We start from the raw sequence: 13,554 nt of genomic DNA, 5'->3' as shown, positions 1-13,554 counted from the left end.
TGCTGCCAGATATGCCCCCACAGTGCTGCCAGATATGCCCCCACAGTGCTGCCAGATATGCCCCCACAGTGCTGCCAGTTATGCCCCCACAGTGCTGCCAGATATGCCCCCACAGTGCTGCCAGATATGCCCCCACAGTGCTGCCAGTTATGCCCCCACAGTGCTGCCAGATATGCCCCCACAGTGCTGCCAGATATGCCCCCACAGTGCTGCCAGATATGCCCCCACAGTGCTGCCAGATATGCCCCCACAGTGCTGCCAGATATGCCCCCACAGTGCTGCCAGATATGCCCCCACAGTGCTGCCAGATATGCCCCCACAGTGCTGCCAGTTATGCCCCCACAGTGCTGCCAGTTATGCCCCCACAGTGCTGCCAGATATGCCCCCACAGTGCTGCCAGATATGCCCCCACAGTGCTGCCAGTTATGCCCCCACAGTGCTGCCAGATATGCCCCCACAGTGCTGCCAGATACGTTCCCTCCCCAAGTGCCAGGTATGCCCCACAGTGCTGTTACTTACCCCTCCGTCGATCCCGCGCTGTCTTCTGGAGGGACACGAAGCACACAGCGTGCGCGGCTCTCCTGTGTCCCTCCTGCATCTTCGGCGGCCGCGGCGGGTCTATTATAGGAAGTGCCGGTTCGTGATCAGAGGTCACGAACGGGTATTTCCTGTAATAGAACCGCCGCTGCTGCCGCCGGAGATGCAGGAGGGACACAGGAGCGCCGCGCGCTGTGCGCTCCATGTCCCTCCTTCACACGCCTCTGCCTGCACTGACTCGAGTATAAGCCGAGGTGGCTTTTTCAGCACAAAAAAAAGTGCTGAAAAAGTCGGCTTATACTCGAGTATATACGGTATATATATATATATATATATATATATATATATATATTATACTAGAAACAAATAAGGAGAGCGCACCGGTAAACGTAAAATCATTCACTTTATATAGAAAAAGTAATATCCACATACATTGCAGTAAAAGTATCCAAACTCAGCGAGGTCCACACGACCATCAGAATTGTGCTCAACCGAGCTGGAACTGTCTCGTCGGCATATACATATACAATGCAGGTGTTCGTGGCGACTGGAGCCACAAGACGATGACCCCCTCACCACAGAAACAGGCGGCACTCCACGGATTTAGTGATGACAAAAATTTTATGCAACAAACAGCATGTGAAATCCAACGTTTCAACACCGCGATGGGTGTTTTTTTCAAGGATACATGGTGCAAAAACACTTTTTTTGCACCATGGGGGTCCTGTACAAGCAGGAGTGCCATGCCCACTGCTTGTATATCTTCCCCCATCGCGGAGGCACTCGGTGCAGGAGTTATTATAAAGGAGAGCCGGATCTCTGGGACTGTATGTGTGTATGTATATATATGTATGTATGTATGTATGTGTATGTATGTAGAAAGTTGGTGGTGGTAAATGGCGCTAAACCCTTCTTAGGATGACTTATCCTTTTTTTCCTATGGTCAATTTTCTTATATCTAGAGTATACTCCCCCAGTATTATATTTCGTGGGGTGGCAGCCCTTTTCTCCAGTGGTTGGCTGTTCAAGCCCACCAATAGTAAATCTGGAAAACAAAAGGTGAGAATAGGCGCCTCCTAGTGTAATATTATATATATAATGTGACCATCACCCTTGATATCACCCTGTAAAGTGGAACTGTACCGTGTATGGTGGAATTCCAACCACCTTTAGAATAGCATAAAGTCACAATTTGAGCGGCGTCATCAGTGATCTCAATGATCTCCTGCTAATCTTCCTTCATCTTGTTACTCATTTGGTCAGAAAAAGAGTAAAAAAGACCAATAGTGTAATACTATTTACACAAACAATATACATTTATTTGGAACTAGTCCGACAGTAAAAACATTGCCCGTACCATATAATAAAATAAAAACAGCTTATCTGTGTTTTAAGTCGTCCATACGAGTGAACACTCAACGCGTTTCGTCCTACGCCAACAGCCTGGACTTCCTCAGGAGTGTATATATATATATATGTGTGTGTGTATGTATATATGTGTATATATATATATATATATATATATATATATATATATATATATATATATTAGCAGCACTCTGGGGACGTAAACGGACCAGCAAAGATAGGGCTGTCCTATCTTTACTGGTCCATATAAATCCCCGGAGTGCTGCATACTCTCTCTCTCTCTCTCTCTCTCTCTCTCTCTCTCTCTCTCTCTCTCTCTCTCTCTCTCTCTCTCTCTCTCTCTCTCTCTCTCTCTCTCTCTCTCGGCACTCGGAGTCGATGATAGCAGAAAGAAAGTGTATTATCCAAATATGGTCAGTGTTTCGGGCCACGCAGCCCCGTCGTCTAGACTGTTTTCTCTGACGTCCTAGTGGATGCTGGGAACTCCGTAAGGACCATGGGGAATAGCGGGCTCCGAAGGAGGCTGGGCACTCTAGAAAGAATTATGACTACCTGGTGTGCACTGGCTCCTCCCACTATGACCCTCCTCCAAGCCTCAGTTAGATTTTGTGCCCGGCCGAGGTTGGATGCACACCAGGGGCTCTCCTGAGCCTTTAGAGAGAAAGTATAGAAATTAGGTTTTTTATTTTCAGTGAGACCTGCTGGCAACAGGCTCACTGCAGCGAGGGACTAAGGGGAGAAGAAGCGAACCTGCCTGCTTGCAGCCAGCTTGGGCTTCTTAGGCTACTGGACACCATTGGCTCCAGAGGGATCGACCGCAGGCCCAGTCCTTGGTGTTCGGTCCCGGAGCCGCGCCGCCGTCCCCCTTACAGAGCCAGAAGCAAGAAGAGGTCCGGAAAAGCGGCGGCAGAAGACATCAGTCGTCACCAAGGTAGCGCACAGCACTGCAGCTGTGCACCATTGCTCCTCACACACACTTCACACTCCGGTCACTGAGGGTGCAGGGCGCTGGGGGGGGGGGCGCCCTGAGAAGCAATAAATACACCTTGGCTGGCAAAAATACCACAATATATAGCCCCAGAGGCTATATATGTGGTAAATACCCCTGCCAGAATCCAGGAAAAAGCGGGAGAATAGGCCGCGGAAAAGGGGCGGAGCTATCTCCCTTAGCACACTGGCGCCATTTCTCCCTCACAGCTTCGCTGGAAGGAAGCTCCCTGGCTCTCCCCTGCAGTCTACACTACAGAAAAGGGTAAAAAAGAGAGGGGGGCCACTAAATTTAGGCGCAGTATACAGTTATATAGAAAAAGCAGCTATAGGGGACATAACTCAGTTAGTCCCTGCATTATATAGCGCTCTGGTGTGTGCTGGCATACTCTCACTCTGTCCCCCCAAAGGACTTTTGTGGGTCCTGTCCTCTGTTAGAGCATTCCCTGTGTGTGTGCGGTGTGTCGGTACGGCTGTGTCGACATGTTTGATGAGGATAATGAGGTGGAGACGGAGCAGATGCCTTTAGGAGGGATGTCACCCCCTGCGGGGCAGACACCTGAGTGGATGTGCTTATGGAAAGCAATGAGTGCACGTATAGACTCTTTACATAAGAAATTTGACGACATGCCAAATGTGGGACAGCCGACTTCTCAGCTTGTGCCTGTCCAGGCGTCTCAAAGGTCATCAGGGGCTCTGAAACGCCCGCTACATCAGACCGCAGACGCAGATGTCGGCACTGATACTGACACCAGTGTCGATGACGATGAGTCTAACCTAATGCCCACTAAGGCCATTCACTGCATGATTGAGGCAATGAAAGAGGTGTTACACATTTCTGATATAAATACAGGTACCACTAAAAAGGGTATTATGTTTGGGGAGAAAAAACTACCTGTAGTTTTTCCCCCATCAGATGAATTAAATGAAGTGTGTGAAGAAGCGTGGGCTTTCCCTGATAAAAAATTGGTAATTCCTAAGAAGGTACTAATGGCGTTCCCTTTCCCGCCAGAGGATAGGTCACGTTGGGAAACACCCCCTAGGGTGGATAAAGCGCTCACACGTTTGTCTAAAAAGGTGGCACTACCGTCTCCGGATACGGCCGCCCTCAAGGAACCTGCTGATAGAAAGCAGGAGGCGATCCTGAAGTCTGTATACACACACTCAGGCATTATACTTAGGCCAGCTATTGCGTCAGCATGGATGTGCAGTGCTGCCGCTGCGTGGTCAGATAAACTGTCAGAGAATATTGACACACTAGACAGAGACACGATCCTGTTAACCATAGACCATATCAAAGACTCAGTCTTATATATGAGAGATGCACAGAGGGAAATCTGCTGGCTGGCATCAAAAGTAAGTGCATTGTCCATTTCTGCTAGGAGAGGCTTATGGACTCGCCAGTGGACAGGAGATGCAGATTCTAAAAGGCACATGGAAGTTTTGCCTTATAAGGGTGAGGAATTATTTGGGGATGGTCTCTCGGACCTAGTTTCCACAGCAACGTCTGGGAAGTCAGCATTTTTACCCCATGTCCCGTCACAGCCTAAGAAGGCGCCGTTTTATCAGGTTCAGTCCTTTCGGACCCAGAAAAACAAGCGTGGAAAAGGCGGGTCTTTTCTGTCCAGAGGCAGAGGTAGGGGAAAAAGGCTGCAACAAACAGCAGGTTCCCAGGAGCAAAAGTCCTCCCCCGCTTCTTCTTCCAAGTCCGCCGCATGACGGTGGGGCTCCACAGGCGGAGCCAGGTATGGTGGGGGGCCGCCTCAAGAATTTCAGCGATCAGTGGGCTCGCTCACAGGTGGATCCCTGGATCCTTCAAATAGTATCTCAAGGGTACAAACTGGAATTCGAGGCGTCTCCACCCCACCGGTTCCTAAAATCTGCCTTGCCGATTGCTCCCTCGGACAGGGAGGCGGTGCTAGCGGCAATTCACAAGCTGTATTCCCAGCAGGTGATAATCAAGGTACCCCTACTTCAACAAGGCCGGGGTTACTATTCCACACTATTTGTGGTGCCGAAACCGGACGGTTCGGTGAGACCCATTCTAAATTTGAAATCCTTGAACACATACATAAAAAAATTCAAGTTCAAGATGGAATCGCTCAGGGCGGTTATTGCAAGCCTGGAGGAGGGGGATTACATGGTATCCCTGGACATCAAGGATGCAGCGTGGTACCCGGAACTTCAAGAGATGATCTCAGAGGACCCGTGGCCTCTGCCGCTCAGACAAGACCTGCTACAGCAGGGGCCCTGTCTGTTCCAAGACTTACCGCGGCTGCGTTTGACGGCATGGCGGTTGAACGCCGGATCCTGAAGGAAAAAGGTATTCCGGAAGAAGTCATTCCTACGCTTATTAAAGCCAGGAAAGATGTTACGGCAAATCATTATCACCGCATATGGCGGAAATATGTTGCATGATGCGAGGCCGAAAAGGCCCCAACAGAGGAATTTCAACTAGGTCGATTTCTGCATTTCCTGCAAGCAGGAGTGAATATGGGCCTAAAACTAGGCTCCATTAAAGTACAGATCTCGGCTCTGTCGATTTTCTTTCAAGAAGAACTAGCTTCAGTACCTGAAGTTCAGACGTTTGTGAAAGGAGTGCTGCATATTCAGCCCCCGTTTGTGCCTCCTGTGGCACCTTGGGATCTCAACGTGGTGTTGAGTTTCTTAAAATCACATTGGTTTGAGCCACTAAAAACCGTGGATCTGAAATATCTCACGTGGAAAGTGGTCATGTTATTGGCCTTGGCTTCAGCCAGGCGAGTGTCAGAATTGGCGGCTTTATCATGTAAAAGCCCTTATCTGATTTTCCATATGGATAGGGCAGAATTGAGGACTCGTCCCCAGTTTCTCCCTAAGGTGGTGTCAGCGTTTCACCTGAACCAGCCTATTGTGGTGCCTGCGGCTACTAGGGATTTGGAGGACTCCAAGTTGCTAGACGTTGTCAGGGCCCTGAAAATATATGTTTCCAGGACGGCTGGAGTCAGAAAATCTGACTCGCTGTTTATCCTGTATGCACCCAACAAGCTGGGTGCTCCTGCTTCTAAGCAGACTATTGCTCGCTGGATTTGTAGTACAATTCAGCTTGCACATTCTGTGGCAGGCCTGCCACAGCCAAAATCTGTAAATGCCCATTCCACAAGGAAGGTGGGCTCATCTTGGGCGGCTGCCCGAGGGGTCTCGGCTTTACAACTTTGCCGAGCTGCTACTTGGTCAGGGGCAAACACGTTTGCAAAATTTTACAAATTTGATACCCTGGCTGAGGAGTACCTGGAGTTCTCTCATTCGGTGCTGCAGTCTCACCCGCACTCTCCCGCCCGTTTGGGAGCTTTGGTATAATCCCCATGGTCCTTACGGAGTTCCCAGCATCCACTAGGACGTCCGAGAAAATAAGAATTTACTCACCGGTAATTCTATTTCTCGTAGTCCGTAGTGGATGCTGGGCGCCCATCCCAAGTGCGGATTGTCTGCAATACTTGTAAATAGTTATTGTTAACTAAAGGGTTATTGTTGAGCCATCTGTTGAGAGGCTCTGTTGTTTTCATGCTGTAAAACTGGATATAGTATCACGAGTTGTATGGTGTGATGGGTGTGGCTGGTATGAGTCTTACCCGGGATTCAAAATCCTTCCTTATTATGTCGGCTCGTCCGGGCACAGTGTCCTAACTGAGGCTTGGAGGAGGGTCATAGTGGGAGGAGCCAATGCACACCAGGTAGTCATAATTCTTTCTAGAGTGCCTAGCCTCCTTCGGAGCCCGCTATTCCCCATGGTCCTTACAGAGTTCCCAGCATCCACTACGGACTACGAGAAATAGAATTACCGGTGAGTAAATTCTTATTTTTGAAGTCCTGATGACGGGACAATCAGCACTCTGCTGATTGGCTCTGTGTGCGTCTGATCTCAGACAGCGCATCGCAAAGCCTCTCCATTATATTCAATGGTGGGAACTTTGCGTCAGCGGTGAGGTCACCCGCGGTCAGCGGCTGACCGCGGGTTAACCCCACCGCTACCCGCAAAGTTCCCACCATTGAAAGTAATGGAGAGGCTTTGCGATGCGCTGTCTGAGGTCACACGCGCACAGCCAATCAGGTGAGCGCCACGGAAGTAGCGCTTCCTGATTGGCTGAAGGGACCTCAGTGACAGGAGTCACGTGGTGTCCCGGCATTCGGGGAAAGGGGTCTGATGTGTCAACATGGGACCCCTTTCAGTCCGGCATGGTACGGGTGTTCGTGTTTTTTTTTTTTTAACAAGTACGTGGATTATCTCCCGGACACTGTATTGAGGTGAGTCTTTTCACAGGTACCTCGGATCGTCGGAGACTGTGGCAGTCGGCGTGTCAACATAGGTAAGTATGTGTGTGTCGGCAGTGTGTAATAAAGTTGTACTTGTCACGGTGTGTGTCTCCTGTTTTTATTTGGGTATTTTTTTTCCAGTAGTACTACAGGTACCAGCGGGCCTGTTTTTCTCCCGCATGCTGGTACTTGTGGTTCTCCAAGTACCAGCTTGCGGGGGAGGCTTGCTGGGACTTGTAGTACTATTGGAAAAAAACAATATTCTGTCATTTTACTCAAGGCTATCAGCCTCCCATCCGCAGCCCTTGGATGGGGGGGACAGCCTCGGGCTTCACCCCTGGCCCTTGGGTGGCTGGGGACCCCTTGATTGAAGGGGTCCCCACTCCCCCAGGGTACCCCGGCCAGGGGTGACTAGTTGGATATTTAATGCCACGGCCGCAAGGCACTGTATAAAAGTGACCCCCGGCTCTGGCATTATCTGTCCAGCTAGTGGAGCCCGATGCTGGTGTATAAAATACGGGGGACCCCTACTCTTTTTGTCCCCCGTATTTTTTGCACCAGGCGGAGAGCCCGGTGCTGGTTTTAAAAATACGGGGGATCCCCTGTCAATTTCCCCCCCCGCATTTTTAGAACCAGGACCAGCTCGAAGAGCCCGAGGCTGGTTATGCTTTGGAGGGGGGACCCCACGCCATTTTTTTTTTCTGAATTTTACCATTCCATCTAAAAAAAAATAAAAAAATAAAAATATTATTTTAAAAAATATATAAATAATACTTGTGCCTCCAAAAAAGACAAACCAAGTACCTAATCCCTTCTAATATAAATAGATATGTTATTATCAATAAAAAAACAAAACATTTTTTAAATTTTTTTTATTAATTTCACCCACCAAAGTGTGGCGGATTGAAAATGTCGAATTTACTGTCTAAAAGCACTGTTGTCGAATTTCCAAACTTCAATTGAATACACTTTGGTCGAATTGCAGCACTTGTATCATTGCAGAAAAGTCGAATTTGACAAAAGTCGAATTTTGAAAGTCCGTTTTTTGGACGGAAAGCACTGAATTGCATTGACGAATTTTTTTTTTTTTTGGGCGAAAAATTCCCGAAATTCGACAATTTCGGGAATTCGACCGCAATTGCATATACCCCATAGTGTGTTTAATACTTTGACCCAATTGCTCATGTCAAGACACTTCATCACCAAAATGTATTTGCTTGATCAGAAGGCTGTTAAAATCTTTATTTTTAAAACAAAGGGTTTTCTAACAGGGTGGTTCAGACCATGTTCAGGAAGGAAGCCCTATTTCAGCCAAAAACTACCACAAGGTTTTAAAACACTTTTATGTGAAACCTTTTTAAATTTGTACATGATTTTGCTTTTTCTGCAGGATTTTTTAAACTAAAAGGGCTGGGGTCAGAACTTTCAGAAAGTGTCTCATGCATGAACTGGAGACCTTTTTACAGCATAATTCATATTCAGCCTCCACCCCCAAAACCTACTTGGCACTGCAGCACACTCCTTTAGAACCGTTTCATACAGAAAAGATAAAATACAGCCAAGGCAAATACAGATTTCATTTCTTACTGGGGTCTGTATTAATTGTGTTCCTTTCTTAACTTTCCATACCGACGAGGCTTTGCTTTACAAGGAAACCTACTTTTCATGGAGAAGAGGTTTCTATGTACTATTTTGAATTAAGACATTCTGATCCTAGCTTAAAACTGGGATAGGTGTTAGGACCAAGATGGGCTCTTGCCTGTGCTTAAGTTTGCCAATTCCTGAAGGTGTGCATGCACCTTTTAACCAGATAAAAAGGAAACTCTTTGACTGCATGGCACAAGTCTTCTGTTGAGTAGTGGTGCCATGCAGCCAGGTGACCTTCAGTGCCAGTTACCAAATGTTACAGGTTTAATACATTTGTGTCAAGACATGCTAGCTTTGTATTTAGCCTGTCACTACTTCCCTAACTTTCTGTGGGATGTCCTCACGGTAGTTTGTCCCCCCTCCAACGGCTGCCTCATAAAATAGTTTTCTCTGACGTCCTAGTGGATGCTGGGAACTCCGTAAGGACCATGGGGAATAGACGGGCTCCGCAGGAGACTGGGCACTCTTAAAAGAAAGATTAGGTACTATATCTGGTGTGCACTGGCTCCTCCCTCTATGCCCCTCCTCCAGACCTCAGTTAGAATCTGTGCCCGGCCAGAGCTGGATGCACCTAGTGGGCTCTCCTGAGCTCACTAGAAAGTATTTGTTAGGTTTTTTATTTTCAGTGAGATCTGCTGGCAACAGACTCACTGCTACGAGGGACTGAGGGGAGAGAAGCAAACCTACCTGCTTGCAGCTAGCTTGTGCTTCTAAGGCTACTGGACACCATTAGCTCCATAGGGATCGAACACAGGGCCCGACCTCGATCGTCCGTTCCTGGAGCCGCGCCGCCGTCCCCCTTGCAGAGCCAGAAGACGGAAGATAAAGATGAAAAACGGCGGCTGAAGACTCCTGTCTTCATTAAGGTAGCGCACAGCACTGCAGCTGTGCGCCATTGCTCCCATAGCACACCACACACTCCGGTCACTGTTGGGTGCAGGGCGCTGGGGGGGGGGGGGGGCGCCCTGGGCAGCAATTAGTTTACCTTTTTGGCACAAATAGCACATAATACAGTGTATAACACTGTATATGTGCAAAAACCCCCGCCACTAACATTATAAAAAGCGGGAGAAGCCCGCCACTGAGGGGGCGGGGCTATCTTCCTCAGCACAGCCAGCGCTATTTTCTCTTCACAGCTCCGCTGGAAGGACGCTCCCCAAGCTCTCCCCTGCAGTATCCAGTACAACAAGGGTAAAAAAGAGAGGGGGGGAACATAAATTTAGGCGCAATTTGTGTTAATAAGTAGCTATTGGGAAAAATCACTCGGTATAATGAAAATCCCTGTGTTATATAGCGCTGTGGTGTGTGCTGGCATACTCTCTCTCGGTCTCCCCAAAGGACTTTTGTGGGGTCCTGTCCTCAGTCAGAGCATTCCCTGTGTGTGTGTGTGCGGTGTGTCGGTACGGCTGTGTCGACATGTTTGATGAGGAGGGCTACGTGGAGGCGGAGCAGGAGCCGATAATTGTGATGTCGCCCCCTACGGGGCCGACACCGGAGTGGATGGATATGTGGAAGGTATTAACCGACAGTGTCAACTCTTTACATAAAAGGTTCGATGACGTAACAGCCTTGGGACAGCCGGCATCTTAGCCCGCGCCTGCCCAGGCGTCTCAGAGGCCATCAGGGGCTCAAAAACGCCCGCTAGCTCAGATGGCAGACACAGATGTCGACACGGAGTCTGACTCCAGTGTAGACGAGGATGAGACGAATGTACAGTCCACAAGGGCCATCCGATGCATGATTACGGCAATGAAAAATGTGTTGCACATTTCTGACATTAACCCGGTTACCACTAAAAAGGGTATTATGTTTGGGGAGAAAAAGCAGCCAGTGACTTTTCCCCCATCTGATGAATTAAATGAATTGTGTGAAGAAGCGTGGTGTTCCCCTGATAAGAAACTAGTGATTTCTAAGAGGTTACTGATGGCGTACCCTTTCCCGCCAACGGATAGGTTACGCTGGGAGATATCCCCTAGGGTGGACAAGGCGCTCACACGATTATCTAAAAGGGTGGCACTGCCGTCTCAGGATACGGCCGCCCTAAAGGAGCCTGCAGATAGAAAGCAGGAGGCTATCCTGAAGTCTGTATATACACACTCAGGTACTATACTGAGACCTGCTATTGCTTCAGCATGGATGTGTAGTGCTGCAGCAGCATGGTCTGATAACCTGTCAGACAACATTGATACCCTCGACAGGGATGCTATTTTGCTAACCATAGAGCATATAAAGGACGTCGTCTTGTATATGAGGGATGCACAGAGGGACATTTGCCGGCTGGCATCTAGAATTAATGCAATGTCCATTTCTGCCAGGAGAGTATTATGGACTCGGCAGTGGACAGATGATGCTGATTCTAAAAGGCACATGGATGTTTTGCCTTATAAGGGTGAGGAATTGTTTGGGGACGGTCTCTCGGACCTTGTATCCACAGCAACAGCTGGGAAGTCGACTTTTTTACCTCAGGTTCCCTCACAGCCTAAGAAAGCACCGTATTATCAAGTACAGTCCTTTCGTCCTCAGAAAGGCAAGCGGGTCAGAGGCGCATCCTTTCTGCCCAGAGGCAGGGGTAGAGGAAAAAAGCTGCACCAGACAGCCAGCTCCCAGGAACAAAAATCCTCCCCTGCTTCCACTACGTCCACCGCATGACGCTGGGGCTCCACAGGTGGAACCAGGTGCGGTGGGGGCGCGTCTCCGGAACTTCAGCGACCAGTGGGTTCGCTCACAGGTGGATCTCTGGGTTCTACAAGTGGTATCTCAGGGATACATGCTGGAGTTCGAGGCGACTCCCCCTCGCCGTTACCTCAAATCAGCCTTGCCAGCGGCTCCCAGGGAAAGGGAGGTAGTGCTGGCGGCTATTCACAAGCTGTACCTTCAGCAGGTGATAATCAAGGTTCCCCTCCTTCAACAGGGACGGGGTTACTATTCCACAATGTTTGTGGTACCGAAACCAGACTGTTCGGTGAGACCCATTCTAAATTTAAAATCCTTGAACACTTATGTAAGGAAGTTCAAGTTCAAAATGGAATCGCTCAGGGCGGTTATTGCAAGCCTGGAAGATGGGTATTTTATGGTGTCGCTGGACATCAAGGACGCTTATCTGCATGTCCCCATTTACCCACCTCACCAGGAGTACCTCAGGTTTGTGGTACAGGACTGTCATTACCAATTCCAGAAGTTGCCGTTTGGTCTGTCCACGGCACCGAGGGTATTTACCAAGGTAATGGCCAAAATAATGATACTCCTTCGGAAGAAGGGAGTTGTAATTATCCCGTACTTGGAAGATCTCCTTATAAAGGCGAGGTCCAAGGAGCAGTTGTTAGTCAACGTAGCACTATCTCGGGAAGTGCTGCAACAGCACGGCTGGATTCTGAATATCCCAAAGTCGCAGCTGATTCCTGCGACGCATCTGCTGATCTTGGGCATGATTCTGGACACAGACTGATCGCATCTTCAGATGCATCGGCTGATCTCCCTGTCCCCGAGGGCCAGGTGTCTCTGCTGTGGTGGCTGCAGAGTGCTCATCTTCTCGAGGGCCGCAGATTCGGCATACAGGACTGGGTCCTGGTGACCACGGATGCAAGCCTCCGAGGTTGGGGGGCAGTCACTCAGGGAAGGAACTTCCAATGACAGTGGTCAAGTCGGGAGACTTCCCTTCACATAAATATTCTGGAACTAAGGGCCATTTACAACGCCCTGAGTCAAGCGGAACCCCTGCTTCAAAACCTACCGGTGCTGATTCAGTCAGACAACATCACGGCGGTCGCCCATGTAAACCGACAGGGCGGCACAAGAAGCAGGATGGCGATGGCAGAAGCCACAAGGATTCTTCGATGGGCGGAGAATCACGTGCTAGCACTGTCAGCAGTGTTCATTCCGGGAGTGGACAACTGGGAAGCAGACTTCCTCAGCAGGCACTACCTCCACCCGGGAGAGTGGGGACTTCATCCAGAAGTCTTCACGCTGATTGTAAATCGTTGGGAACGGCCACAGGTAGACATGATGGCGTCCCGCCTCAACAAAAAGCTAAAAAAATATTGCGCCAGGTCAAGAGACCCTCAGGCGATAGCTGTGGACGCACTAGTGACACCGTGGGTGTACCAGTCGGTTTATGTGTTCCGTCCAGTTCCTCTCATACCCAAGGTACTGAGGATTGTAAGAAAGAGAGGAGTAAGAACTATACTCATCGTTCCGGATTGGCCAAGAAGAACTTGGTACCCAGAACTACAAGACATGATCTCAGAGGACCCATGGCCTCTGCCTCTCAGACAGGACCTGTTACAGCAGGGGCCCTGCCTGTTCCAAGACTTGCTGCGTTTGACGGCATGGCGGTTGAACGTCGGATCCTAACGGAAAAGGGCATTCCAGATGAAGTGATTCCTACGCTGATAAAGGCTAGGAAAGATGTGACAGCACAACATTATCACCATATATGGCGAAAATATGTTGCTTGGTGTGAGGCTATGAAGGCCCCTACAGAGGAATTCCAGCTGGGTCGATTCCTGCACTTTCTACAGTCAGGAGTGACTATGGGCCTAAAATTAGGATCCATAAAAGTCCAGATTTCGGCCCTGTCTATTTTCTTTCAAAAAGAACTGGCTTCACTGCCTGAAGTTCAGACGTTTGTTAAGGGAGTGCTGCATATTCAGCCCCCTTTTGTGCCTCCAGTGGCACCTTGGGATCTTAACGTTGTGTTGAATTTCCTGAAATCCCACTGGTTTG

The 13,554-nt window shown here is 49.1% G+C and overlaps 1 protein-coding gene across 1 annotated transcript in view; it reads left to right on the top strand.

The window, feature by feature from the left end:
* MDN1 (midasin AAA ATPase 1) overlaps positions 1-13,554 on the top strand; it is a 695,825-nt gene that overhangs the window by 84,140 nt on the left and 598,131 nt on the right. The window lies entirely within an intron of this gene.

Source organism: Pseudophryne corroboree, chromosome 4 (genome assembly GCF_028390025.1).
Source record: "Pseudophryne corroboree isolate aPseCor3 chromosome 4, aPseCor3.hap2, whole genome shotgun sequence".
NCBI classification, from domain to species: domain Eukaryota; kingdom Metazoa; phylum Chordata; class Amphibia; order Anura; family Myobatrachidae; genus Pseudophryne; species Pseudophryne corroboree.
The sequence above is the reverse complement of the archived record's forward strand: the minus strand, read 5'-3'. Positions and strand labels throughout refer to the sequence as shown.